This window comes from Acinonyx jubatus, chromosome A1, assembly GCF_027475565.1.
Source record: "Acinonyx jubatus isolate Ajub_Pintada_27869175 chromosome A1, VMU_Ajub_asm_v1.0, whole genome shotgun sequence".
Lineage (NCBI taxonomy): Eukaryota > Metazoa > Chordata > Mammalia > Carnivora > Felidae > Acinonyx > Acinonyx jubatus.
Window position 1 is genome coordinate 119,981,528 of NC_069380.1, and position 26,409 is coordinate 120,007,936.

At 43.0% G+C, this 26,409-nt stretch overlaps 1 protein-coding gene across 14 annotated transcripts in view; it reads left to right on the forward strand.

The window, feature by feature from the left end:
• The window catches only part of SH3RF2 (SH3 domain containing ring finger 2), a 137,942-nt gene that overhangs the window by 80,602 nt on the left and 30,931 nt on the right, over positions 1-26,409 (forward strand). The window lies entirely within an intron of this gene.

The following is a 26,409-nucleotide window of genomic DNA, read 5'->3' on the forward strand; positions in this document are numbered from 1 at the left end:
CCACACTCACAGAACAATGAGGCATTCTTGTTTTCTCTAATGCTGGGCTTCCTAAGAGGTTCTGCTCCCTCAGTATACCCCCTATCTCCTACTCTCACCTGCCACCCCCCTACTTATCCCCTTAACCCCCGCCTTCAGCCTGCCCCTCCTCCTGTATCACAGATGCAGGTTAGTGGAACTGCTAAACAACTAGAAAGCCTGTCATCATTCCAGAGTTTTGTCTTTCCCTCACCTCTTACATCAGTTAGTCAGCAAGCTCATTTTCCCACCTGAATTGTCATGGCTTCTGTCCATTCCATCCCAGTGCCTTACTTTTGGTCCTCATCTCTTGCCTAGACTGTTGCTTCAGCCTCCTCCTTGGTCTCACAGAGCTCATGCTCAATCACTACACCTCACCCCACCCACCCCTTCACCCCCATGCATTCTTCCAGTCGTGGCCTCTATCACAATGTCTTGAAAGCCCAAATCCATGAAGCTGCTTCTCTTGCCCAAACTGCCAGTGGTTCCCTACAGTCCACAGAAGACGTGATACCTGCCGTTTATTGAATGGCCACTAAAAGCCAGCATCTATACTGATAACTTACAGACATCATGACTAGCCTCACAACTGTTCATAGTAGGCACTGGTATGCCCATTTTACCAAATAGGAACACTCGGGGACAGAAAGATTAGGTAACTTGTCCAAAGTCTCAAAGTTAGAAACAGAGTCAGGATTTGAGGACAGACTAAAGTTTATTTATTTACTTTGACAGACAGAGAAAGAGAGCATGAGCAGAGGAGGGGATAGAGAGAAATAATCCCAAGCAGGCTCTGTACTGTCAGCACAGAGTCCCATGAAGGACTCGAACTCATAAACTGTGAGATCATGACCTGATCCAGACACTCAACCGACCCAGGCAGCCTGATCTACTTGACATTTTTAAGCAGTACATCTATTCTAGGCCACCTCTCTGCTTTTTGTCCTTGTACCCAGCATGGTGCCTGCATTATTATGAGCAATGAACAAAAGGCTGTTTCTCTTGGAATTTATTTTTGGTGCATTCACCTGTCACAATCATATCCACACCCCAAGCCCTATATGCATATCATTTCTGCAAGGAACCTTTTTCCAGTTCTCCCCTGCAAAATTAATATCTCCCCTTGTGTTCACGGCACATTGTTTTTACTCAAGTTATAACACATTCTTCTTTGTACTGTCAATACCCCACATATATCTTCTCACCAAGCTCACGAAGATTGAATACTTCTTAAGGGAGGAGATGGTGTTTTATTCATTTAGGTTACTGCTCACTTTCCAAAACCCCAACAAAGGTTTCTAATAACATGTTTTGCCTCAAGAATTAAAAACAAAGTCAGAGACCTCTGACTTTTTAAAATAATTACCACATTAAAAATTTTTTTTAAAAAAACAGAAGGTGCCTGGGTGGCTCAGTCAGTTGAGCATCTGACTTCGGCTCAGGTCACGATCTCGCGGTCCGTGAGTTCGAGCCCCGTGTCAGGCTCTGTGCTGACAGCTCAGAACCTGGAGCCTGCTTCGGATTCTGTGTCTCCCTCTCTCTTTCTGCCCCTCCCCCGCTCATGCTCTGTCTCTCTCTCTCTCTCTCTCTCTCTCTCTCTCTCTCTCTGTCAAAAATAAATAAACATTAAAAACAAATTTTTAAATAATTACCAATCCCCATCCCTTCTTCTGATTAAAGAAAGGACAAAGGCAGATCAGTGAAGTGTAATTCCATTCCCCACACCTCTTCCATCCCATTGATAATGACAAGTCCAAGCATCTTTCCTGGTCTCCTGGGGAGATGAGCTGTGACACATCTTGGGAAATTCTGAAGTCTATAAAGCTAGCTTTCCTTTCAATCCCATATTTGAAATATTCTGGATAAAGTAACTTTCAGCATCTTGAACTATAAGTCTGGACCCTCACCTTTTCTCTCTTTGATGGGAGTTTCTCAGCCCAAATTCATGGTACTCAGGACTACCATGAGAGATGGTTTTGACTTAGCATTAAGAAAATTTCTTTCCTTTGGACACCGTCTCAATGCAAATTTATGCTTAAGATTCTAGCTAACCCTCCTTCTAAGGTAATTTACAGAAATAGATTGATCCTATGCTTCTAGTCTTATGTTAATATCTCCCAATATAAATGTTCCATCTTCACAATTTTCACTCAGTAAATCCCTATTTATAAATTAAGTTATCCTAGCACTCTTGAACTGATGGAATGGTCCCCAAGGGTCGTGGGTAAAAATTGGGAAGGCTCCATTTTATTGATACCTGTCCCCTCAAACCGTTTTGTTCCACATCATCTTTATCTGCCCCAAACTGCCTTGTGTGGAGTCTAACAGGTGCTTGAAATTTGTGAAAATTTCAAGAGTATATCCCTGGCTAGAGACAGCCCCTTAAACTGTTCTCATAAATTATCAGTAATGCCTTAGCAGGAGTTCCCTGGTGGACATCTGAAAGCAAAAACGGACACGGGTTGGGACCACAGGGCATCTACTGCCCTCTACTCTGCCAGATCCCAGCCCCCCTCCCCGGGAAAGAACCATCAGGAGCCACCTAGGCAAGCAGTGTTTTGTGCTGGAGAACCTCCTCTGGCCTTGAACCCAGAAAGGGTTTCCTACCTTGAAAGGCTGTTGGGAAAATCAGAAGATGCAAAGTGGATGTAAAGTGCTTGGTTAGCATTTGGATTGTTGTGATTATTACTAAAAATTTTAGCAGTCAAAATTTCTTAGAGGTCAAGTTTTAGATTTCTCTTCAATCACTATGCTGTACATTTTTTTTGAGCTTTCTTGTAATGGAAAATTTTAAACATTGTAAAAGAAGAAGGAAGAGTATAATGAAGCCTCATATACATAACACCAAGTCTCAACAATTATCCACTCATGGGCCAGTCTTATTTAAGTTATATCCCCACTCACGAACCTGCTCCCCAACTGGGTTATTTTGAAGCAAAGCTCAGACATCCTATCACTTCATCCACACATATCTCAGCATCTCTTTACACATTTTAGTCAGTATTTATTTCTAAGAATTTAACATAACCATGATCCCATTATCACACATTAGAAAATGGGCAATGATTTCTTTTGGGTTTTTTTTTTAATGTTTATTTAGTTATTTTTGAGAGCACTTGCCCCAATTTCTTTATTTAGCCAGTGTTCACATGTCCATATTTGCCTTATAATTTTTTTTTTACAGTTGGTTTGTTTAAATGGCATCCAAATGAGGTAAACACTTTGAATTGGGTTGATATGTCTCTTAGATTTCTTTTATTCCACAAGCTCCCTCTCTCTCCTTGTCTTGTCCTTGGCCATGCATGTGTTACAGAAGCCAAGTTGTGTGTCTTGTTGGATTTTTGCATTCTGGGTATTGCTAGTTGCCTCTTTGCAGCATTTTTTAACACATGCCTCTCTCCCCTGTGCTTTCTGTAAACTGGTAGTTACATCTAGGGGCTTAATCAGCTTCAGACTTGGTTTTTGGCAGGAATACGTCATGGGTAGTGCTAAGTACTTCTTTTGTGGTTTTTGTCTTGTTTTGTTTAAGGGCACAGTTCACTGACTTGTAATATATCCAGACGTTATGCATCCATTACCGTAACGTAAAACATTTTCATTATTCCAAAAAGAAACCTCACACCTCTGAACCATCACCCCAAGTTCCCCATTTCCCGCCACCCCCACCTCAGCCCCAGGAAACACCAATTTACTTTCTGTCTCTATAGATTTGCCTGTTCATTTGATTTTAGTGGAGTCACACAGTTTTTGGTCCTTTGTGGCTGGCTTCTTTCACTTAGCATTATGTTTCCAAGTGCATCTGTTAGAGCAGGTATCAGTACCTCATTCCTTTTTACGATTGATAACATTCCCTTGTATAGACTATTGTGTGGATATACCACATTTTGTTTACCTACTCATCAGTCGATGGACATCTGGAGTTTTTTTGCCTTTTAGTATTATAAATAATCCTGCTGTGAACAGTCATGTACAGGTTTTTGTGTGGGCACGTGTTTTCATATGGTTATACAACTAGGAGTGGAATTACTCGATCATATGGTAACTTTATTAACTGTTTGAAGAACTGCCAACTGTTTTCCAAAGTGATTACACTATTTTACATCCTTACCAATGGTTTATGAGAGTTCCAATTTCTCCACATCTTCACCAACACTTGTTTTATTATCTTCCTTTTCTATTATAGCCATCTTAATGGGTATGAAGTGGTATCCATTGTGGTTTTGGTTTGCATTTCCTTGATGGCTAAGCATCTGTTCATGTGTTTATTGGATATGCATTCTTTAGAGGACTGTCTATTCATATCCTTTGCTATATTTTTAATGGGTCACTTACCTTATAACTGAGTTTAAGAATGCTGTACCTATGGGGGCACCTGGGTGGCTGAGTTAGTTAAGTGTCCGATTTCTGCTCAGGTCATGATCTCACAATTTGTGAGGTAGAGCCCCACAACAGACTCTGCACTGACAATCCAGAGACTGCTTGGGATTCTGTCTCTCCCTCTCTCTCTGCCCTCTGTCTCAAAATAAATAACCCTCCCCCCCCAAAAAATAATTCTGTACCTATGTACATATATGCTAGGTGCATGTCCCTTATCAAATATATGACTTACAAAAATGTTCTCCTGTTCTCTGGTTGCCTTTTCATGTTCTTGGTGGTATCCTTTGAGGCACAAAAGTTTTAATTAGATAGTATCCACTCTGTGTATTCTTTCCTTTGTTGCTTGTACTTTTGGTGTCATATCTTAGAATCTATTGCTTAATCCAGGTCCACAAGATTTACCCCTATGTTTTCATCTAAGAATTTTATAGTTTTACATTTGGGTATGATACATTTGGAGTTAATTTTTGTATGTGTTGTGAGGTAGGGGTCCAAATTCATTCTTTTACATGTAAAAAGAATGTCTCTCATTTTGCATTAAAGTTTATTCAGATTCAGGTGTTGTCAGCCTTCTCCACCCATTATAAGGTTCCCCATCAGCCTTTCATCTAATGGTTTGAGGTGCCATTCATGAACATTCATTTGGGGTTGCAAAATGGTGACATTCCAAATCTATCATTCCTCCTAAATTTTTTTAAGCTACAATTCTTCTACAAGATTGACTACTACTTTCTAAGAGCTAATATGCGCAAGATGTTATACTGTGAGTTGTACCTAAATTATTTCACAGTGATTTCCAAACCTGTATATCATAGGTGCTCAGCATATACTGAGGAAGCCAAAGTTCATGCCTCAACCACTATATCCCCTCTATCTCTGTCTCTCTTTGTTTCTCTCTCTGTGTCTTTCTTGTTTGTTTGTTCCTGGGCGTTTCCCTAGCTCAAAGACAGGACTCACTTCTCACCACCTTCTGGCTTGGCGTGTTTACCATCCCTAAACTGCTCCCCTTTTTCCACTGACCGCTGCCAGCGGAGCTAATCTCCCGCTGCCTGCCTGTGCCAGTCTTCTTGTTTACATCCTTATCACTGCCTTCAGGCCAGCCTCAGCATCCTGGCCTCCTCAGCCACATGGTCACCCTTCTGCCCCTCCTGAGGTCTGGATCCCACCCCTGGGCTAAGGCCAGGAGAAAAGGCCTAGGCTTCCCCAGCCTGAAGAAGAAAGGGCTTCAGGATTCATGTGGGAATGAGTGTTGATTTTGTTTTTCCAAACTTAGGTTTATGTACTGGTTTTAAACTCCTGGGGTCCAGAAGAGGAACAGAACATAAATCAGAACATGAAGGACTTCACGAGTTCCAAGGAAAAACTTCTCCCATCACACAGATTGTGAGAAAGTAAATAGTGAAAATGCTGAAGGAGCTTATGGAACCTAATACTGCTGGGTTTTGGTTTGGTTTTTATTTTTCCCTACAGAGGAAGGAAGCTTAGTACAAATAAGAAGGCTCTGAGTCAGGCAAAGCTGCATGCCACAGCTTTGCCATCTAATACCGAAGTAACCACGAACTGAGTACCTTACCCCACTGATCCTAGGTGTCCTCATCTGCAAAAGGGGTAGATCCTTCCATGCAGGGTTACTGCTACTACCTATAGCCATTGCTACTACCTTCTTTCCTACAAGCAGAGTTTTTAGAATGTATCATCATTTGTGTGACTGAGCAGAACCCCTGACTTAAAGCAGGCAACAAGCCAAACATCTTCGAAAACCTAGGTGTCCTTTTCCACTTGACTTTCCTAAAGTACATTTTTCGCAACTACTAGCAGATACGGGGGGGATGAGAGAGGTTCTTGTCTCATTTCATACAAAAGAAAACTGGCAGAGAAAGGTATTTCTATGACAGATTCAAGGTCTTCCAAAAAAAGCAATTACAATTTAAGACAGAATTAGGAGTCCTTACGACATATCATTTAATGTCTCATCCTTGAGTCATATAGTCCCAGGTTGCAGTAGCCATTATTAGCACAAGGCAGGTGCCGTCATCATCTGACATGCCATTATGTCACCAGGGAGGCCAAAGAGAATCTGATCTGAGTACTCCCACCCATTAGCTGCACGGCCTCTCCAGATCCTAGTTTTCTCGTTATTGAGATGGAATGATACAACTCATCTGATAGAGAATTATGTTGCTTAATTAGTTAACAGTGCATTCTAAAGTTAGGTAACACAGTGAAAACCTGTTCCTATTATTAGTTAATGACAGTCATTGCTGCAGTCCCTCGTTGCGCTCAGGCACACCATCACATAAGAGACCTGCTTTCTCTCTGGCTACTGCAAAGTTTTCTCAGCCCCACCAGGTATCAGGTAGAGTTCTTTGAGGCAAAGAGCTTTTTTAGCAATGTTTCTCAGCACAGGCAGTATAGTAAGAAATCATGGGATTGGGGAGCCCCCAAATCTGGGATGAAACTCTCACTCTGCTTCTTACTGAGCAGTATAATTTGGGGCAAGTTATATAATCTCTCTGGGCCTCCATTTTCCATCTGTGAAATGGGACTGATGGTAATTTTTTTTTTAACTGCATAAGATTGCTATGAGGATAAAACAAGGCAATACATGTACATGAGATAATGGCTCGGGTTTGGCAGTGGTAAATAGCTCAACAAGTGTTCACTCTGCTATTAATGTTAGGTCAAGTCAGGAAGCTATCACCATCCCCCATCCCGAGGCCTTGCTGAGAAAAACATTCACGAGCCACATACTTCACAGAAGGATGATCTGCCTCACAGTGCAGACGCTTCCAAAAGCCCCTATGCTCCCTTGATAAGCAGTGACAATTTCGAAGTAGGGAAGGGCATGACTTTTGGCTTCTATCTAGGGGACTCCTGGGGCAGTTTTCCTTGCTCGGCTCAGACCCTCAGCTGTAATCCCAAGGGGGAACCCACGGGAAGGAAGCCAAGAATGACTCCAGGAAGAATGGCTTTGGATGAGAGACCAGGTGAAGATTGAGGCAGGGCCACCTGTCCACCATTTTCTGCATATACCTTTCAGCTTTCTGTGTGGGCCCCGTCCTCCCCTGTGTGGTTGCCCAAGCTCCTCACAGCCCATCAGTGAAGCAGCCAACAAAGAAATTTCTGGGTGCCCCCCATGCACTAGGCACATGTGAGGCAGTGGACAAGACAGACATGGTCCCTGTACTTACGAGCCTGCAGGCTCACAGGGAAGAGCAATAGGAAACAAAGTATTGTATGTACATGATTCCAAGACTGTGAATGTGTGAAATGCTGTGAGCTAAGGATGAGGAACGAAAGGAGTTTGTTAGGGCCCACCTCATCTGGGAGGTCGGCGAAACCCGCCTGACAAAAGGATCTCCAGGTAGAGACTGAAGGATGACAGAAGGCAGCTAGGTTTAAAGAACAAAAAACAGGGGCGCCTGGGTGGCTCAGTCGGTTAAGCGGCCAACTTTGGCTCAGGTCATGATCTCGCAGTCTGTGAGTTTGAGCCCCGCATCGGGCTCTGTGCTGACAGCTCAGAGACTGGAGCCTGTTTCGGATTCTGTGTCTCCCTCTCTGTGATCCTCCCCCGTTCATGCTCTGTCTCTCTCTGTCTCAAAAATAAACGTTAAAAATTTTTTTTAAAAATTAAAAAAAAAAAAGAACAAAAAACAAACAAAAACAGGTGAAGCGGGGCACCTGCCTGGCTCCGTCAATAGAGCATGTGACTCTTGATCTTGGGATCATGAGTTCGAGCCCCACAATGGGCACAAAACTCACTAAAACAAACAAGCAGAAACACAGGTGAAGCAAGGCCTCACGAGTACGTCCCCTCAGCTCCGGCAGTCCAGTGGCCTTTATCCCGAAGTCTCGCTGGCAAATGCCAGCACTCCCGGTCCACCTGCCACACCTGCACTTGGATCCCAACCCCGCCCAAGCTCCCTCAGGTCCTCTGGGGAGAAGCTTCTCTGGTTTCTGGTGACCAAAGCAGGTTCACTAATTAACCTTGCTGCTCAGCTTGCTTCCTTGATTCAGCATGTCTCCAATGAGAAGTTGAACTTTACATCATCACTTTCCTAATTAATCCCAGCAGGTGAGCCACTCAGGAGACCCGCCCCTGCCCAGGTGAAAGACAGAGCGGCCAAGCTTGTACCTCAGGAATTTTAGCATAGACTCTTCAGCTCTGGGAGCCAGAAGCAGGGGTAATCAATATCCAAGGCCACTGGGGCTTCAACACATGTGCATGCAAACCCCGTTGCTTGCTCTCCCCCTCCCCTTCCCAAAATCAGAAAACTAAAAGGGCAAGAAAAAGAGGGCTGTGCAGGGCAAGAGTCAGGAGACAAGGAGGACAGTATACAGGAACATATGGGGCAGTGTTATCCTTTAATGGCACAATGACCTTGGCCGTGTGGCTGGACACTGCAAAGCCTCGGTTTCTTCATCTTAAAGTGGTAAAACTACTAGCATCTTTCACATAGACCTATTGGAGAATTGAGTGAGATACTCACATACAAGATTTCTCAGCCTCTGCAATGTTGATACTTTGGGCCACATAATTCTTCATGGCGGGAGTGACCTGTGCTTTGTCAGGTGTTTAGAACCTGGGCCTGACTGTCCTCCAAGTCCTCTTTCCCCACTCAAGCGGCTAGAGTGGGGCTTAACTTAGGAGCTTAACTTAACATTCTGACTTAACTTAGGAGCAGTTCTGGGACAAGAACCAGGAAGAATGATGGGATTGAGTACCAGTGTCTGTTATGGGCCCAGGAAGAGGAAATGGAGGTACATGTGCCATGAGTTTGCCATCCATGTACAGGCCCATAATCCATAATTCAGTGATTCTATACCTTCCTCTCTGGTGTTATCTGGGGACTACACTGAGCTAAGGGTGCATCCCTGGGGTTATTCAGCAAAAAAGCTACTTTGCTATATACTTTCTCAAGGCATAAGCTGAAAAACAGGTCTTTTTCACAGGTGAGGATTTCTACAGAAGGCACAGAAGGGCCACGTTCTTAGATAATTTCCATGCAAAAGCAAGTTAGGAGCTCCTATCACAACCTTTTGTTAATGCTTCATGAATTTTGTTTTTGATGAGGAACAGTGTTTTCAAAAAAGAAAAGAGAAAGGAAACTTCCAAGGAAATGGGCCATTTTCTTTCGGAGAAAAAAGTGTTTATTATATTTCAAAGCATAAGCTTTGGGGCATATAATATCCATCCTTCATCCTCTCTTCCCACTCCAAAACAATCAAGCCCTGGTGGAAAATTGCACAACTAGATACATAATAAAACCTGCTTACATATGCAGAGACTATTGCAAACACCAGTCTGTCTACAGACACTTGGGCTAGGGAAGGTGTGCTTTCTCACAGCCGCGTCTGGGGCCACCCTGAGGACACAGAGGGCAGAGTCAGAAATGTGAATAAATCATCCCCACTCGCTGGGCTCAGCTCAGTCTACCTAACTGAGCTCTTAGGCCTTTCTCTGCCACCTCAGCCTTGACCTGAGCTGACACAGATTACAGAAGTCTCACCACCCTTGTGGTCCCGTTCATAAGCATAGTGTAACTGCCAAATGCCAGGCATTCAAGATTTACTAAGTCCCTATTATGTGCCAAGTTCTAGGCAAGCAGTAGGAGACAAACCCTAAACATGTGAACCAGCATGCACTGGGTCATGGAGAGAGTTCATTATTTCAGTCATTCTCCTGGGTCACTTTCAAGTGGGCTGGCCATTAATGAGGTTGGAGAATACCTATCCCATTATTTTCAAAGCCACGTTCCCTATGCCTGGAATCAAGGGCTCACTGGGCTCTCATCTCTCTACATAAGCAGAGAAGGTGGCCACCAGGAGGACTACCCATCCCAAACTGTTTGCACCAGTGGCACCTGAAAATTATCCTTTGTACGTTCATTTCTTTAAGCTAACAGGAGATCGGCAAGCTACAGCCCACAGGCCAAGTGCAGTCCATAGCCTGGTTTTGCATGGCCCACCATCTAAGAACGTTTTACTTTTTTTTTTTTTTAAGATTTTATTTTTTAAGTCATCTCTACACACAACATGGGGCTCGGATGCACAACCCCAAGATCAAGAGTCGCACACTCCACCGACTGAGCCAGCCAGGTGCCCTGGTATTTACAGTTTTATATAGGGGGAAATGAAAAGAAGAATAATTCTCCATGACATGCAAAAAGTGTATGTAATTCCATTTTCCATGTCCAAAAATGAACTTTCGTTGGCCCACAGCCATGTTCATTCTTTATGACTTGTCTGTGGCTGCTTTGGTACCACAGTGGCAACACTGAGTAGTTGTGACAGAGACCCACACAGCTGAAAGTATTTACTATCTGACCCTCTACAGAGAGAGCATACTGACCCCTGGGCTGAAACATTGCCCCCTCTTTGCTCCTCTAAAATGCAAATACCCACTGGTCTAGCAACTTTTGAAGCCCTTAATGCCTTTGTGATACCATGTGTATCTGGTCATTTCTGGCATTGCAGGGAAGAAGAATCACCTGAGAGGGCGCCACCCAAACCCCCACAGTAAGTGGTCTTTGCCTCCAGATGCACATCTGTCATTTCACACCTCATTTTGGCATTTATCTAAATGCTGCTTTATTGCCAAGAACTCCATAAGGACAGCATAAGTGGTGCCTCCTGGCCCCTCCGGGGTTAAGCCCAGTTGAGCTTGACACGAGAGATGTTTAGTAAATGTCGGGCGAATGTTTGAGTGAGGAAGAGAGCAAAACCCAGTGAATGTATATGTACCAATGTATGTGAGTCCATAAACATAAACAGGAAACTGAATACATGTGTGAATTAACGAATGATTAAGTGACTAAGGGACTGGATGAAAGAAGACAGAAATGAGTGTATGAGTGAGGGGATTCTCGTAAAAGTGAGAAGTTGAACAAAGAAATAAGTATGTAAGTGAATGTAGGAAGGAGAGATCTGTGGGATAGATGGGTGAGCAAGTGAGCGCAGGCTACTGGGTCTCTACAGATGCCGCATAACAAGGACACAGGGCGTCACTGCCAAGTTCTGCTGTCATTCTGCCTGGCTTGTTCATACCCTGCCAGCCATGGGGTTTTGAACTTAATCAATGCTCTCCCTTGCTGAGGATGTACCCATCCATACTTTACAGCTTTAGTGTCTGGGGCTTTTGTCAGAAGGACAAAAACACCTGCACCCATGGGCTGGAAGCCAGACAGCCCTGCCTTTGAGACTACAGTCTCCCTCCCATATGTGGAAAAAATAAGCCTTCAGCTGATGCATCCTCAGGCCCCTCTCTGCCATGTACTACAGGGTGAACAGGACCTACCCCAAAAGCTGAGTGCCCCACAAAGGCACACTTTCCAGGTACAAGGGATGGGCAACATGTTGATTTTGGGTGAAGTTCATGGCCAAGGTCATCCTAACAAGGTGGGAAAATGTGGATTCAAAAACACCCTATCTAAAGCAGGTCCCTACAGTTAACTCTGTGGCCTCTAGAGTGCGTACTTTGTTTTCTTGCTTTTTGTTTTGTGTGTTTTTGTTGTGTTGCCTGCTCCCTCGCTACCATGTAAGCTCCATGAGGACAGAGACAGGTACATGGAAATCTCAATAAATATTTGGGGAAAGTGAGTGAAAAATTGTCTGGAAAACAAGTAAACCAACCCCTTGAACCAGCTACCCCAACATGACTCCCTCGCCCAGTGATGGGCCTGACCTAACTCTACCACCAACTGGTATGTGTGACCTTCAGCACTCCATTTGCCCTCTCTGAGGCTCAGGGGACCAAATGAGATTATCTTCAGGGTCACTTTCAGCTCCCACATACTAGGGTTCTAAAGCCAAGGGAGGGGCCTTTGGATTTTTCAAGATTCACATGGTTAGTACGAACCTGAGTGCCCTGGCCTCAGCACTTAAGAAAAAAAAGTTTGCTTATTAAAGGGACAGCCAGGCTGTGATGGGGTAAAGTGACCCTGGGTGTGGTGACATCTCTGTTTTGGCCATTGGCCATCTGAGCATCATGTGTGACTATCCAAAGGTAGTCAGTCCTCTCTCTAAGGCTTTGCCTAGCCTCTGCACAGGGCCAAAGCCCACCCTGAGATCCTGCTGCCCATGCCTCTAGAAAGCTGTAAAAGGATGCCATAAAACCTCCATGGCTGATTTGCAACAACATGGATGGAACTAGAGGGTATTATGCTAAGCAAAGTAAGTCAATCAGAGAAAGACAGATATATGATGTCACTCATACATGGAATTTGAGAAACTCAACAGATGAACATAGGGGAAGGGAAGGAAAAATAAGATAAAAACAGAGAGAGAGAGACATACCATAAGAAACTCTTAAATATAGAGAACAAACTGAAGGTTGTTGGAAGGCGGGGTCTATGGGAAGATGGGTTAAATGGATGATGGGCATTAAGGAGGGCACTTTTGGGGATGAGCACTGGGTATCATATGTAAGTGATGAATCAATGGGTTCTACTCCTGAAGCCAGACTACACTGTATGTTAAGTAACATGAATATAAATAAAAAAGAAAGAAGAGAAAAGAGAAAAGAAAAGAAATGAAAAGAAAAAAAGAAAAAAGAGAAAAGAAAAGAAAGAAAAGAAAAGAAAAGAAAAGAAAAGAAAAGAAAAGACAAGACAAGACACCATGGCTGGGAAATCTCTTCTCAGACCTTTTTGTAGAGTTTCCAGAAACCGTACACACTCTTCCTGACTCAGCCCAGCAAATGAGGTACAGGGAGCTAAAGAGGGCTCATCTGGGGGTTTCAGCCCTCACTGTCTCCTGAACCCTGAGAACCCTCCTGCCCTCGCAGTCAGAGCCACTTGGTCCAACCTCCAAAGTACACACACTGCTTTGCATACTGAAGAGACCTCTAAGAGGGCTGGCTCTCAACTCAGGATTTTTAGGTTTGACTCCCAGCTCAGCCTACTTTGCTGGCTCTATGGCCTTGGGAAAATTACTTGAGTATGTTTTAGACTTTGAGGTTGTTTGATTTCCAAAATCTGTTTGGGTGTTCCCATTTTATCTCAGTGAGATTATATACCTCTTAAGGGCAGCAACTATGCCTTCTTTTCGACCTTGACCTCATGCTCACCTTGCCTCATCTTGGGATCAGAACACTCACGATGCTTCTTGAGTGGAGGGCATCAGACATTCACAAATCGCTGCTCTCCAAATGTTGATGGAGGTCTGTGAGTCAAACTCGACAGCAATGGCACACAGCCTCCTTTTGAGACAAATGACATTCACATTTTGTGGAAAACCGTTGTTGGGAGAAGAGACTGAGTTGGGAAACATCTAGGGAAGGTAAAAAACAAGGAGTAAAACTTCTCCCAAAAAATACACCTTGATTGTTTGATGTTAGCAGATTCTTACCACCAGCAGAAGAGAGAATTGGGAGAAGGGATAGGTCTCCTCACATCTGCCCCAGAGGGTTTAGACACTGACCTTCTTTATTGAGTGCTGAGGTACTGTTTGAAAGACTGGGGATACAAATACTTCTAGTGTTGCTCTAAGGACAAGGACAGGACAGGACAAAATTAGGGATCCCGTTCTGAATCCAAGTCCGTGTCTTCATCCCTTTTTAGCATGTATCATGACATCTGGAAAGGTTTTACTCTCTCTTTATTTCCTGTCAGATGCAGTGCCCTGGAAGGTGAGATGCATCAATTATACAAACAGCCTGGGGCCCTGGGCTTGTGTGGTTCACTCAGGAAGGGAGAAGACAGCAGAGTGCTCACCCAAAGGGTAGTCAGCCTCTTCAGTACCACAGGCTGGGCCCCCTGGGGAGGGGTGGTGGTCTGCAGTGGCAGCCAATCAAAACTTTTCAAATCTCATTTGATACATGAGAGGACCAGCTTCTCCTGATTTCAGCAGAATCACAAAGACAAGAAGCACACTATCCAGAGGGGGCTTTAAAGCACTGGCTTGGAAAATATCACATGTCCTTTTCACGCATTGTAGATATCTGAGTTTGTCTTTAGAAAGGACTTCGTAGCCACATTCTATCAATCCCATGAGAAGGAAAAATTGTCACATGACCAACCACATCAGAGGCCTTAGCTTCTGTATGGGGTGCTTTCCCAAGTGTCACCTATGATAGCGAGGCAGAAGAAAGGCAGACTTGCCAACAAAAGGGTATCAGCCCAAGAGAGCTCCAGATTCTGTGGTCTCTAAGATCATAAATCCTTCATTTATTGAAGGGACTTACTTACTCAAAGGGAGCAAGGACAACTGCTTTGATAATGTGGTGGGCCAGTGAGCAATTCTCTTTTTTCTCTTTTTAAAAATGTCCATGGTGGGGTGACTGGGTGGCTCAGTCGGTTAAGCGTCTGACTTTGACTCAGATCATAATCTCACAGTTTGTGGGTTCAAGCCCCGCATAGAGCTCTGTGCTGACAGCTCAGAGCCTGGAGCCTGCTTAGGATTCTGTGTCTCCCTCTCTCTCTGCCCTCCCTCATTCACACTATGTCTCTCTGTCTCTCAAAAATAAACATTAGAAAAAAATTTTTAAATAAAAATGTCCATTGTGGTTGTGGTAATATCCACTGAGAAAGTTTAAAAAATATTAAGAGACAGCAAACACATGGCAAGAAGTTAACTTTCTGAAGATACCAAGTGAATTTGACGTTGTCAAATGATTTCTGACCTTCCTCAATTCTTTGGAAAGGATTTTTAAAATTAATTCTTAGTCCTACTTCAGTTGGCCTGTCCAGCTATCTCCCCCAAAGTCCCATAAAAATTGACAAGTCCTTGGAGGAAAACCTAGCAAACTTAGCCTAAACCAGATGAATGAATTTAGGCATGGGCAGGTTCGAAGGCTTGCCCAGGGTTCCTCAGCAAAAGAGTAACAAAGTGGGAGCCAGACCCAGGGAAATCTGAATGCAGCACCCCAGTTCCTTACAATTATGCTATATTGTCTCCTGGCTGATTTTAGTCCGCTACTGTCCCTATCCAACTCTCCCTGTGGGTCCATTTTCCTTAGCCCAGGAAAGAATTGTCAGCCCCACTCTCTCCACTGTGAAAAGCTACTTTCTAAAGACTATGTGCAGCCTATCAGAAGTGAGTAGAGTATTTCTAAATTTCTAAATATTCAGAGACTGCTCTTCTTTGGGATGCTCTTATCTGGCAAATGTGAGGGCAGGACCTTGGTGTAGAACAGATAGAAGATTTCTTGCACAGTCTGCACTATCCTGGTAAGCACGGCACTCGGTACTTAGTAGCTACATAACAAGCATCTTCTGCAAATAAATGCCATGAAAGGACCCACACCAAATTTAAGAGGAACTTTGCTTCTTTAAATTTTTATGACCTTTAATGAAACCCAATGAGAAGATTTAATTTTAATTATAATTATTGCTATGCAGTTCCTTCTCAAGTGGACTGTTATGACTAGGAGGGCAAGGGTCATAATTAAGGTTTGGATATACCCTAGCATTTGAACAAGCCCTAATAGTATGTGCCCCTTCAGACTCTGCTTTGGTACTAAAACCTACCAGCAGGCTTCTAAGTTCAGGAAAGCATGACATAGAAAAATGGAAAGGGGAGTGGTGGGGCCAGGATCACTGTGCCCAACCAAAAGACCCAGCTTAAAGAAGAAGATTTTGGGGGGTACCTGGGTGGCTCAGTCAGTTAAGTGTCCGACTCTTGGTTTTGGTTCAGTTCATGATCTCATGGTTCATGGATTCAAGCCCTGCGTTGGGCTCCATGTTGACAGTGCAGAGCCTGCTTGGGATTTGTTTTTCTGCCTGTCTCTCTGTCCCTCCCCTGCTCACACACTCTCTCTCTCAAAAATAGATAAACTTAAACAAACAAAGAAAAAGAGTATTTTGTCTTTGTGGTTTAAGTGTGGGTCACATTTTCATCTTTGTCCCAAGAAGCCAATGCAGGGGCACCTGGGTGGCTCAGTGGGTTGATCATCTGGCTTTGGCTCAGACCATGATCTCACAGTTTGTGGGTTCAAGCCCTGCATCAGGCTCTGTGCTGACAGCTCAGAGCCTGGAGCCTGCGTCGGATTCTGTGTCTCCCTCCCTCTCTGCCCCTCCCCTGCTCACTCTGTCTCAAAAATAAACAAACATGAGGAAGAAGAAGAAGAAGAAGAAGAAGAAGAAGAAGAAGAAGAAGAGGAGGAGGAGGAGGAGGAGGAGGAGGAGGAGGAGGAGGGGGGGGGGGGAGGAGGAGGAAGGAGAAGCCGCCGATGCAGAGCACAGCTACATAGAGGTGCCAGTCCTTATCTTTCTTTGGAAGCCTTAGGATGCTTGCGATTAGCCCAATCAGTGTCAGGAAAGAGACTCTTAAATTCCTGTCCCACACACACAGTCAGTCACCTGTCACCTAGTCTTCCTCAAAGGGAATCTGGACTATCGTGACTGGCCCTTGTGTCCTAGAGAATGAATATTTCCTTCTTACATCCAGTCCCAGTAAGAAAGTCCTACCGCTGCCCTCCTTTGACAAATCGGTCTTGTCTGCTTCCTATCACATCATAGTTACAATGGCAACTGTCTATTGGGTACTTCTTATCAGCCGGACGTTGTGCAAAGTACTTTGCATGCAGGTTCTGAATGAATGGTCACAAGAATGCTATGAGGTAGCTATGACTATTGCCCCCTTTCATAGATGAGGATACTATGTCTCAGAGGAATTAAGTCTGAGCTTCACGCAGCCAGTATGTTACAGTGCCAGAATTCAAACTCACTTCAGACAGCCCAATAGTTCATTCTCTTAGCCATGGCTGCATAGTGTCTCGTGGAGTTACAGAAATCCCTCTAATCAGTGACTGTTTCATAGGGTTTTTCTTGACTAAAAGAGCAGGATTCTATAGACTCTAGACTTGAACTGGCATTATGGGGATCCATGGTGGCTAGGATTTTCAAGCTTCTATGCAGATATTCCAAGCACCACTGTTTTTCCCCAACAGAAGTCTTCCAGGGGAATAAGTTAATCAGGAACTTATCTTCAGCAGGATTTATGAAAAACATTTGACATCTGGTAAACAGCCATTGGCAGCCCTTTGGGATAGTATTATAACCCATAAAAAATTTTTTACATCTTCCCACAAAGAAACCCCAGATTCTGACAGGTTTACAGGTGAGCTCTTTGACTCTTTACAAACTCTCCCAAAGAATGGAAGAAAAGAAGACATTCCCCAACTCATTTCATGAGGCTAAGTTAGCCTTAATATCAAAACCAGAAAACAATGTAAGAAAGGAAAATTTGAATTCTACCTCACTCTTAAACATAGATGTAAAACCCTCAAGTGTATATTAGCAAACCAAACCTGGAAGGTATGAAAATAATATACATCATGATTAATGTAGATTTTTCCCAAGATTGAAAGGTTGGTTTAACTTTCCAAAATTAATCGATATAATTTATTACATTAACAGATGAAAGGGAAAAAAACCATGTGATCTTTTCTATAGCTATAGAAAAAAATGTTTGAAGAAATTCTATATCCATTCATTATATAGATATATATTTTTTTAACCTTAGCAAAACTCAAATAAAAAGGAACTTCCTTAACATGATAAATGGTATTTATAAAAATACACGGCAAACATCGTATTTAATATTGCAGTGTTAAAGGCATTCCCCTTTAGATTCAGAAAAAGAACATAATGAATGTATATTGTGTTTTTGCTCAACACTGTCCCTTCTGGCGTACTTGGCCAATATAGTAAAAGCAAGAAAAAGAAGTAAATGGTTAAGTATTTGAAAAGAAGAAATGTAGCTGTCATTAGTTGTGAATGATATCTATATAGAGAACACAGAAGAATCTGGAAAAATATATTAGGAATAAATATGAGTTTAGCAAGGTTACTAGATACAAATCAATACAATAAAGTTAATTACATTTCTGTACTCTAAAAAGAAAACTCTAAAAAGATACCATTTAAAACAGCAACCAAATTTTTTAAATCTCTAGGAATAAATCTAACAAAAGACCTGCAAGCCCTTTGTGGGAAAAATTTGTAAAACATTACTGAAAGACATTAAAGAAGACCTAAAATAAATGAAGAATTGTGCCATGTTCTTGAGTAAGAAGACTCAGTAATCTTAAGGATGTTGGTTCTGCTCAGATTTATCTATAAATTCAAGTCCCAGTGAGTTGTTTGTTTGGAACTTAAAGGGTAATTCTAAAATTCAAATGGAAGGAAAGACAATAGCCAAGACGTTTCTAAAGAAGAAGATGGAATTTGGTTGTGGTGAGGACCTACCCTATCAACTACCAAATTTTATTTCAAAGCTGTACTAATTAAGATGGCATGGACTTAGCATAGAGATTCTATTAAACCAATGGAAAATACTGGAGAGCCCAGAAATAGACACAGCAATGAGACTTGATTTATGGCAGAGCAGGCTTTGCAGATCAGAAGGGAAGGATGAACTATGGCATTGGGCTAATTGGGTATCCATGTGGAAAAAGATGAAATTGGATTCCTCCCTTGTCAAAAATCAATTCCAGGTGGATTAAAGACTTAAATGTGAAAGGCAAAACTATAAAACTTTTAGAAGACTATAGAGAAGTACATCTTTATGACCTTGTGACAAAAAAAAATCATATTCAAGATTTTTAAAAGTATAAACCATAAAGGAATATATTGTAAATTTGACTATATTAAAAATAAGAACTTCAGTTTATCAAAAGACACCACAGAGTAAAAATACAAGCTACAAAGGATTCATGTCCAAAATATTACAACTCTATAACTTAATAAAATAATAAATAACCCAACAGAGGGCAAAAAATAGACAAAGGATATGAACAAGAATTTCATACAAGACACAAGAATCGCCCATAAATGTTTGAAAAGAAACTCAAGCTCTTTAGTACTCAGAGAAATTAATTTGAAACCACAGTGAGATATTTCACACCCATCATAGACAGGTATTAAAAAGCTGGGCATTGCCACATGTTGGCAAGATTATGGGGTAACAGGAATTGCCATTTGCTGCTGGTGGACGTGTAAATTGTTACAGCCACACCGGGAAACAATTTGTTATTACCTAATAAAACTTAGCAGGCTCATACCCTATGGCCCATCAATTCTATTTGTCTGTATATATCGTGGAGAAACTCTTGCACAGGGGCCCAGGGGACATATACAAGACTGTTCATAGCAACATCGTTCATAACAGCCCCAAACTGAAAATCACCCAAATGACACATAAATGATAGAATGGTTAAAAGGTGGCATATGCATACAATGAAATACATGACAGCAGTGAAAATCAACCACAAAAACTTAGGATTGAGCCAAAGGTGCAACTCGCAGAAGAATACGCTCAACGTGAATGCATTCATACTGTGTTCAAAAACAGGCAAATCTAAACAACATGTTGTTTAGGGATGTATGCCAAGGTGGTAAAATTACAGAGAAAAGCACTGGGATGATGAGCACCAATTTCAACCCTGTGGTTACAGGGGCCAGAGGGAGGAGATCTGATTATGGAGGAATATGCAGAAGGCAGTATTCAATTTCTATTTTTATTCTGGTTCTTACGTTGGGCGGTATGTATACAGGTGTTAGTTTTATTCTTCTCCTTTCAATGATACACAAAATTATATGCACTTATTTGTGTGCATAATGTAATTTAAATTTTCCATAACAAAGGGAAATAACAGAGATGGGGGAGGGGAGGCACACAAAAATCAGGGGCAGCAGAAAGCGTGACCTGCTCAGAGAGCAGAGAAAAGACTCCAAGGCTGAAGGAGGTGAAGAAGTGAGTGGCAGAGTGTAGGAAGGTGAGGCTGGAGAGAAAAGCAGGAGCCAGATCACAGGGGATATTCTAAGCTTTGATGACTACCTCGAAGATGTAAAATTAGTGGTCTTCACAGATACTTTGCTGACCTATGTTCTTAAGATTTTTTTTTTTCAGGTAGATCTAAAGGGACTGCTGCCAACTCACAAATGAGCTCTCTTTCTCAAATGGTGTTTTCACTCACAGGACAGATAAGTAGCACTAGGTGACCACTCTTTACTCATTGGGCTGGGTTGCCTCTGAGATAGGTTAAGACAGGAAGGAAGGGGAGAGCAGTCTGGCAGAAGGAGCCCTGACTCTGTTGGGGCCTTGGTTCTGCCAGAGAAGGAAGAAGAAAAACAAACAAACAACCATTATTCTACCTGCTGTCAGATCTATTCCACATTACGTGGGGCCTTGGGCATGGATGGAAGTCATCATGAATAGAATAGATCTATGAGCATAAAAACAGAACACTGAATTTGACTGGGTGGCTTTTTTCTAGGATATACAAATCTGCCTCATACATATGACCCCATTAGCCATGTTGAGATCTAGAAATGTTGACCTTGGTGTCCTACAGAACACGCTGTGAGCATGGGGTTCTTCCTGGCTACCCATTTGCTGGCCACCTCCACAAAATCATGGAATCTTTTTATCTCAGTTTCCTCATTGGGAAAAATGGGGATAATGACAATGAGAATGTTATGTAAGTTAGCATTGGAATCATAGGGTGTGAGAGTGAAATACCTCTTAGAGATCAAGGCAAGCCTCTCCTGGCAGTGCCCAGAGCACCTTGAACTTCCCCTACCCCAGCACACGTCATGCTTATATACTTATGGATTTCACTGTCTTCCCTGGTATACGTGGTGAATTGCACATGAGGAAGGAGCCCCATGTGTCTCATTCACTGCATTAACCCCAGTGCTAGAACCATATAAGGTCCACACAAGGCAAGTGCTGAATGTGACTCTTAAGACTCCTTTAATCTGTAGAGGGAAATGGGTTTTTAACTTTATGAAGCTTGATGGCCAACTCTGGATTATCCATGGTGGTGGGTACAAAAACTATAATAAAAATACCTAATTTTCTGTCTTGAAAACGCATCCCTTCTCCTAACCCTGAGTGAACCCTCTGTAGGTTCGAGGCCCTTGTTAGCTCCTGGGAATACGGAGATACAGAAACACAACAGGCTCCAGAGTAGTTTACACTGGAGGAAGACAGTCACCCTGTGCCCACTAAGTTACTGAAAGGCATGAACCCGGGAAGAAATAGCTGAGTGCCACCATATGAGTTGGAGAGAGACAGCAAACTTGCATTTCGGAGAGCTGGGGACACTGTCCTCCAGAAGAATAGGGTTGCTTCTTCCTATCCCCCATCACATTCTTGGGTCCCACTTTCAGGCCAGATCTTGCAGAGCTGTTGCATAAAAGGAGATGGATTTTCCATCCTCACCCTGTACAGTAGCTAATCTCTTTCCAGATGGAAATAAGTACTATTTATTGAGCTCTTACAGTATGCTAAATAACTTACATTGATTACTTCACTTAGTCCTCCTAACAACTCCGACAGAAATACCATTATTGCCCTCATTTTATAGATGAGGAAGTGGAGGGGCGCCTGGGTGACTCAGTCGGTTAAGCGTCTGACTTTGGCTCAGGTCATGATCTTGCGGTTTGTTGAGTTCGAGCCCCGAGTTGGGCTCTGGAGCCTGCTTCAGGTTCTGTGTCTCCCTCTGTCTCTGCCCCTCCCCCACTTGTGCTCTGTCTCTCTCTGTCTCTCAAAAATGAATAAATGTAAAAAAAAAATTTATAGATGAGTAAGTGGAGGACCCTCCGAAGAGAGTCACTTGCCCAAATCACAAACCCTAGTAAATGCTAGAACCACATGGCTGAATACTAAGCTAGACTTCCCTCCAGATTCTGAGATAGCGCCACATCCCACACTGCCTGTATGGCTGACGGTGAAGGTGCAGGGCCAACAGAACATTGCCACAACTCTGCAGGCTGCAGGCCTGTTTCCTCCCTCATTTAATACCCCAGAACCCAAAAACGCCTAGAAGCCACACAGCTGTGGATTCTTCTGCTACTGATAAAGCCTTCTTTTAAATGAGTCATTTCCTTCAAAAAAGAGGAAAAACTGTTTTCACATTGTAGCAGAAATATCCACCCCCACCCTCAAATATACATCCTGTCTGACCCTGCTCAAGCCCCCAAACACTATGCCAGGAAGCACCAGTTGCTGGAGGGCCTTGCATCTGGCCTTAGGTTCCTTGTTGATATAGGGACCTGAGGTCACAACTGACCGCAGGGAACCACCTGCCAGAGGCCTGTTCACTTAGTCTGGTGGAACATACATGCCTCCTCAGAAGTTGGCCATCCACCTGGTTGTCCCCCATTTTTCCAGTGGGGCCTTCATTTCTGTCTTGTTCTGTCTGTCCTCCTTCCCTACCAGGCTCTCTCTTCTCTGCCCTTAGCTATCTTGCTCTTTCCCTTATCGCCTCTTTTATTCTTCATTCTTTTTTTTTTTTAATTTTTTTTTCTTTCAACGTTTATTTATTTTGGGGACAGAGAGAGACAGAGCATGAACGGGGGAGGGGCAGAGAGAGAGGGAGACACAGAATCGGAAACAGGCTCCAGGCTCTGAGCCATCAGCCCAGAGCCTGACACGGGGCTCGAACTCATGGACCGCGAGATCGTGATACATAGGTTTCCATTCTTGATTTCTCTCCTATTCAGGTGGCCCTCTGCTATGAGGGTTGCTTGCTAGCTGCCCAGTAATAAGCTGAACCATCCCTGTGCCCTCCTCTGACCAATCCCAGAGCTTGGGCTGGGTCAAGCTCAGGCTCCTTGGATTTTCCTGCCAACTAGATAATATATTCCTATTTTTTATCAGCTTTATTGAGCATAGTCACATCCAATAAAGTTCAGCGATTTTAAGTACACAGTTCAGTGACTTTTGGCAAATGCATAAATGCATATGATGACTACCAAAATCAAGACATAGAACACTTCCATCACCCCAGAAAGTTTTTTGCCATCAGTCAATCCTCTCCCCTCACTCCTGGCCATTGGCAGTCCTCCATCTGTTTTCTGTCACTAGTTTGGGTATTTTCAAGAATGTCCTACAAATAGCAAAGTAGAATATGTAGTCTTATGTGTCCTGCCTCTTTTACTTAGGATGATGTTAAGATTATCCATGCCATTGCATGCATTGCTGAGGAACATTACCCTGTGGTTTTACCACAATTTGTTTATTCATTCACCAGTTGATTGGCATTTGGGTTGTTTCCAGTTCAGGGCTAAAATGAAGAAAGCCGCTAAGAACATTCATGTCAAGTCTTTGTATGGACGTATGTTTTCACTTTACTTTGATAACTGCTTGTGAGTAGGGTTGCTGAGTAGTGCATAAGTGTATATTTAACTTTATAACAGATAGCCAACTTGTTTTCCAAAGCAGTGGCGCCATTTTACGTTCCCACCAGCAGTATGTAAGAGTTATAGTTGCTCCACATTCTCACCAACACTTGGTATGGTCAGTCGTTTTCATTTTAGCCACTTTCATAGATGTGTAGTGGTATTTCATGGTAGTTGTAACTCGCATTTTCCTGATAATTACTGGTGTTGAGCATCTTTTCATGTGCTTCTTGGCCACTCAATCTCCTTTTGTGGTATCTTTTACCCATTTTTTATTGGATTGTCGTTTTCTCTGTGGGTTGTAAGAGTTTTCTGATATTTTTTCATCTGCCTTTTCTTCTTTCTTCCTCATTCTATCCCTCTGGCTCTGTTTTTTTCTCCCACTGTGTCCCAGTCCCAGTTTCTGACACCTCCCCCACCCCCAGAACTGTCCACTATCTCCCCTTCTCTCCTCCCTCCTTCTTGGCCTCTTTCCTCCTTGTTCATGGATGTTCTCCCTTCACCTCCAAGACATCTCAAAACCTGAGAATCTGGCCTCACTTCCTCTTCCATATTAGAAAGAACCCACTAAACACAAGCCCACTGATTTCAGTCCTGGCCAGGTTCAGTGTTCCAAATAGGAGGAAGGACCCCCCCCCTCCAAATTAAGACCGAGAGAAGTAAAAAGACATAGCCTAGTGTAATGGAGGGATGGCTTTGCATTCTGACATCTTTCTCTTCCCTAAATGATTAATAGTGTTTATAGATAGAAGGGCTTATTTTACTCAAGCCTAACACTGGAAAGTCATGGGTGTTAAGTGCATCCTGCTTAATCAGTGGTCCAACAGTCTCCACAAACATAAGATTAATTGTTCTCATAACAAGGCTCTCCCTTGGCACAAGTCCCAAGCCCAGCAGGGATTTGTTTTGTTGAGTCACAGGGAAGGAGTAGCCCAGCCCAAAGCTGGCAAACTTTTCTTCTCTCTTCAAGAGAACTGGTGTGACAATATTTGATTGCAAAGCACAAAGCACTTTACACAGTGATAGAGAACACAAGATGGGTGACTGTGGAATTTTTTTTAAGACCTTGCTGAGATATGCCTCACAGGCCATGCAGTTCACTCATTTTAAGGTGTACAGTTCAGGGGCACCTGGCTGGCTTAGTCAGAAGAGTGTGCAACTCTTGATCTCAGGGTCATGAGCTTGAGCTCCACATTGGGCGTGGAGATTACTTTAAAAAGTATATAATTATGTGGGATTTTTTTTATATTTTTATTTATTTTTGAGAGGGAGAGAGACAGTGTGCAAGTCGGGGAGGGGCAGAGAGAAAGGGAGACACAAGATCCGAGGCAGGCTCCAGGGTCTGAACTGTCAGCACAGAGCCCAATGCGGGGCCCGAACCCGGGAACCTCAAGATCATGACTGGAGCCAAAGTCGGACATCCAAATGACTGAGCCACCCAGGCGCCCCGGTGTTTTTTTAAATAGAGTCACAGGTATGTGCAACCATTACCACAACTTTATATCATTTCCTCACCTCCAAAAGAAATCCTGTACTCTGTGACCAGCACTCCAACCCCTTTTCATCCCCAACCCCTAATCTACTTTCTATCTTTACAGATTTGTCTATTCTGGACATTTCACATAACCGGAATTATATAACACTGTCTTTTGTACCTGGCTCCTTTCATTTGGTGTAATGTTTTCCAGGTTTATGCATGTTCTAGCACGTCTCAATACTTCATTCCTGTTATGGCCGAATAACATGCCACTGTACAGATACACCACGTTTTGTTTGTCCATTCGTCAGTCAATGGGCGTTGGGGTTATTTCCACCCTTTGGCTATTATGAATAATGCTGCTCTAAACATTTGTGTACTAGTTCTCATGTAGACGTATGTTTTCATTTCTCCTGGGTATGGACTAGGAGTAGACTTACTGCATCATATGCTACTTCTGGTTAATCATTCAAGGAACCAGCAGACTATTTTCCAAAGGATCTACACCCTATTACCTTCCCACCAGCAACTGCATCAAAGTTTCAGTTTTCTATACTCTCACCAACACTTGTTATCTGTTTGGAATGGTTTTTTGATCCTGCAACTATAGCTTCGAAACGTCAAACATACATGCACAGCACACATATATTTAGACAATCATCACCAGAGAACACACACAAAACTACCAAGTCATGCATACTGGCATATACCAGCACATACCTCTAGAGTTCACATATGTATACATAGAACCCCGCATAGACATTTACAATCACAAGCTCATGTACAGTCACAGTGCACATGCCTGTCAGTGCATAGACTCACATGTGGGAATGTCATCAGATGTACAGTAGACCAGTGCTGTCACACATGTGCATACGATTGTCATGGGTTGTGAACAAGCATGCACACAGAACCAGAGACATGTGCACTCAATAATGCATTCACTCTTGCCTGAACACACGTATACAAATGACAGTTGTGCCCACAAAAGCAGAGTCCTAAAAAAGGCACACATATATAGTTATCATCACTTACGGGGGTGGTAACTGAACATAAATTGAGTGTATTTACTCTGGATGACAAGGAGATGATTGAGATTACCTTCGTCCTTGGTGTACTGAGTAGGAAGATGTTTTCATTCATTTATTTGTTCTTTAAGCTACAAGTGTATATTGGGCACATAGAAAACACAGTGATGAACAAGACATAGTCCCTGCCCTCATGGAACTTATAGTCTAGTGGTGGGGCAGTCAACTGTGGTATGTGTCAAGAAGGAAATAAATAAGGTAATATGATAAATAGGCAAGGTGCCAGGATAGTAGTTTCCAAGTATTTTTAGCAGCGTTGCTCACTCTTTCGTCCTGGTGAAGTGACCACTATTCAGATTCACCTTCCATAAGTCACTGG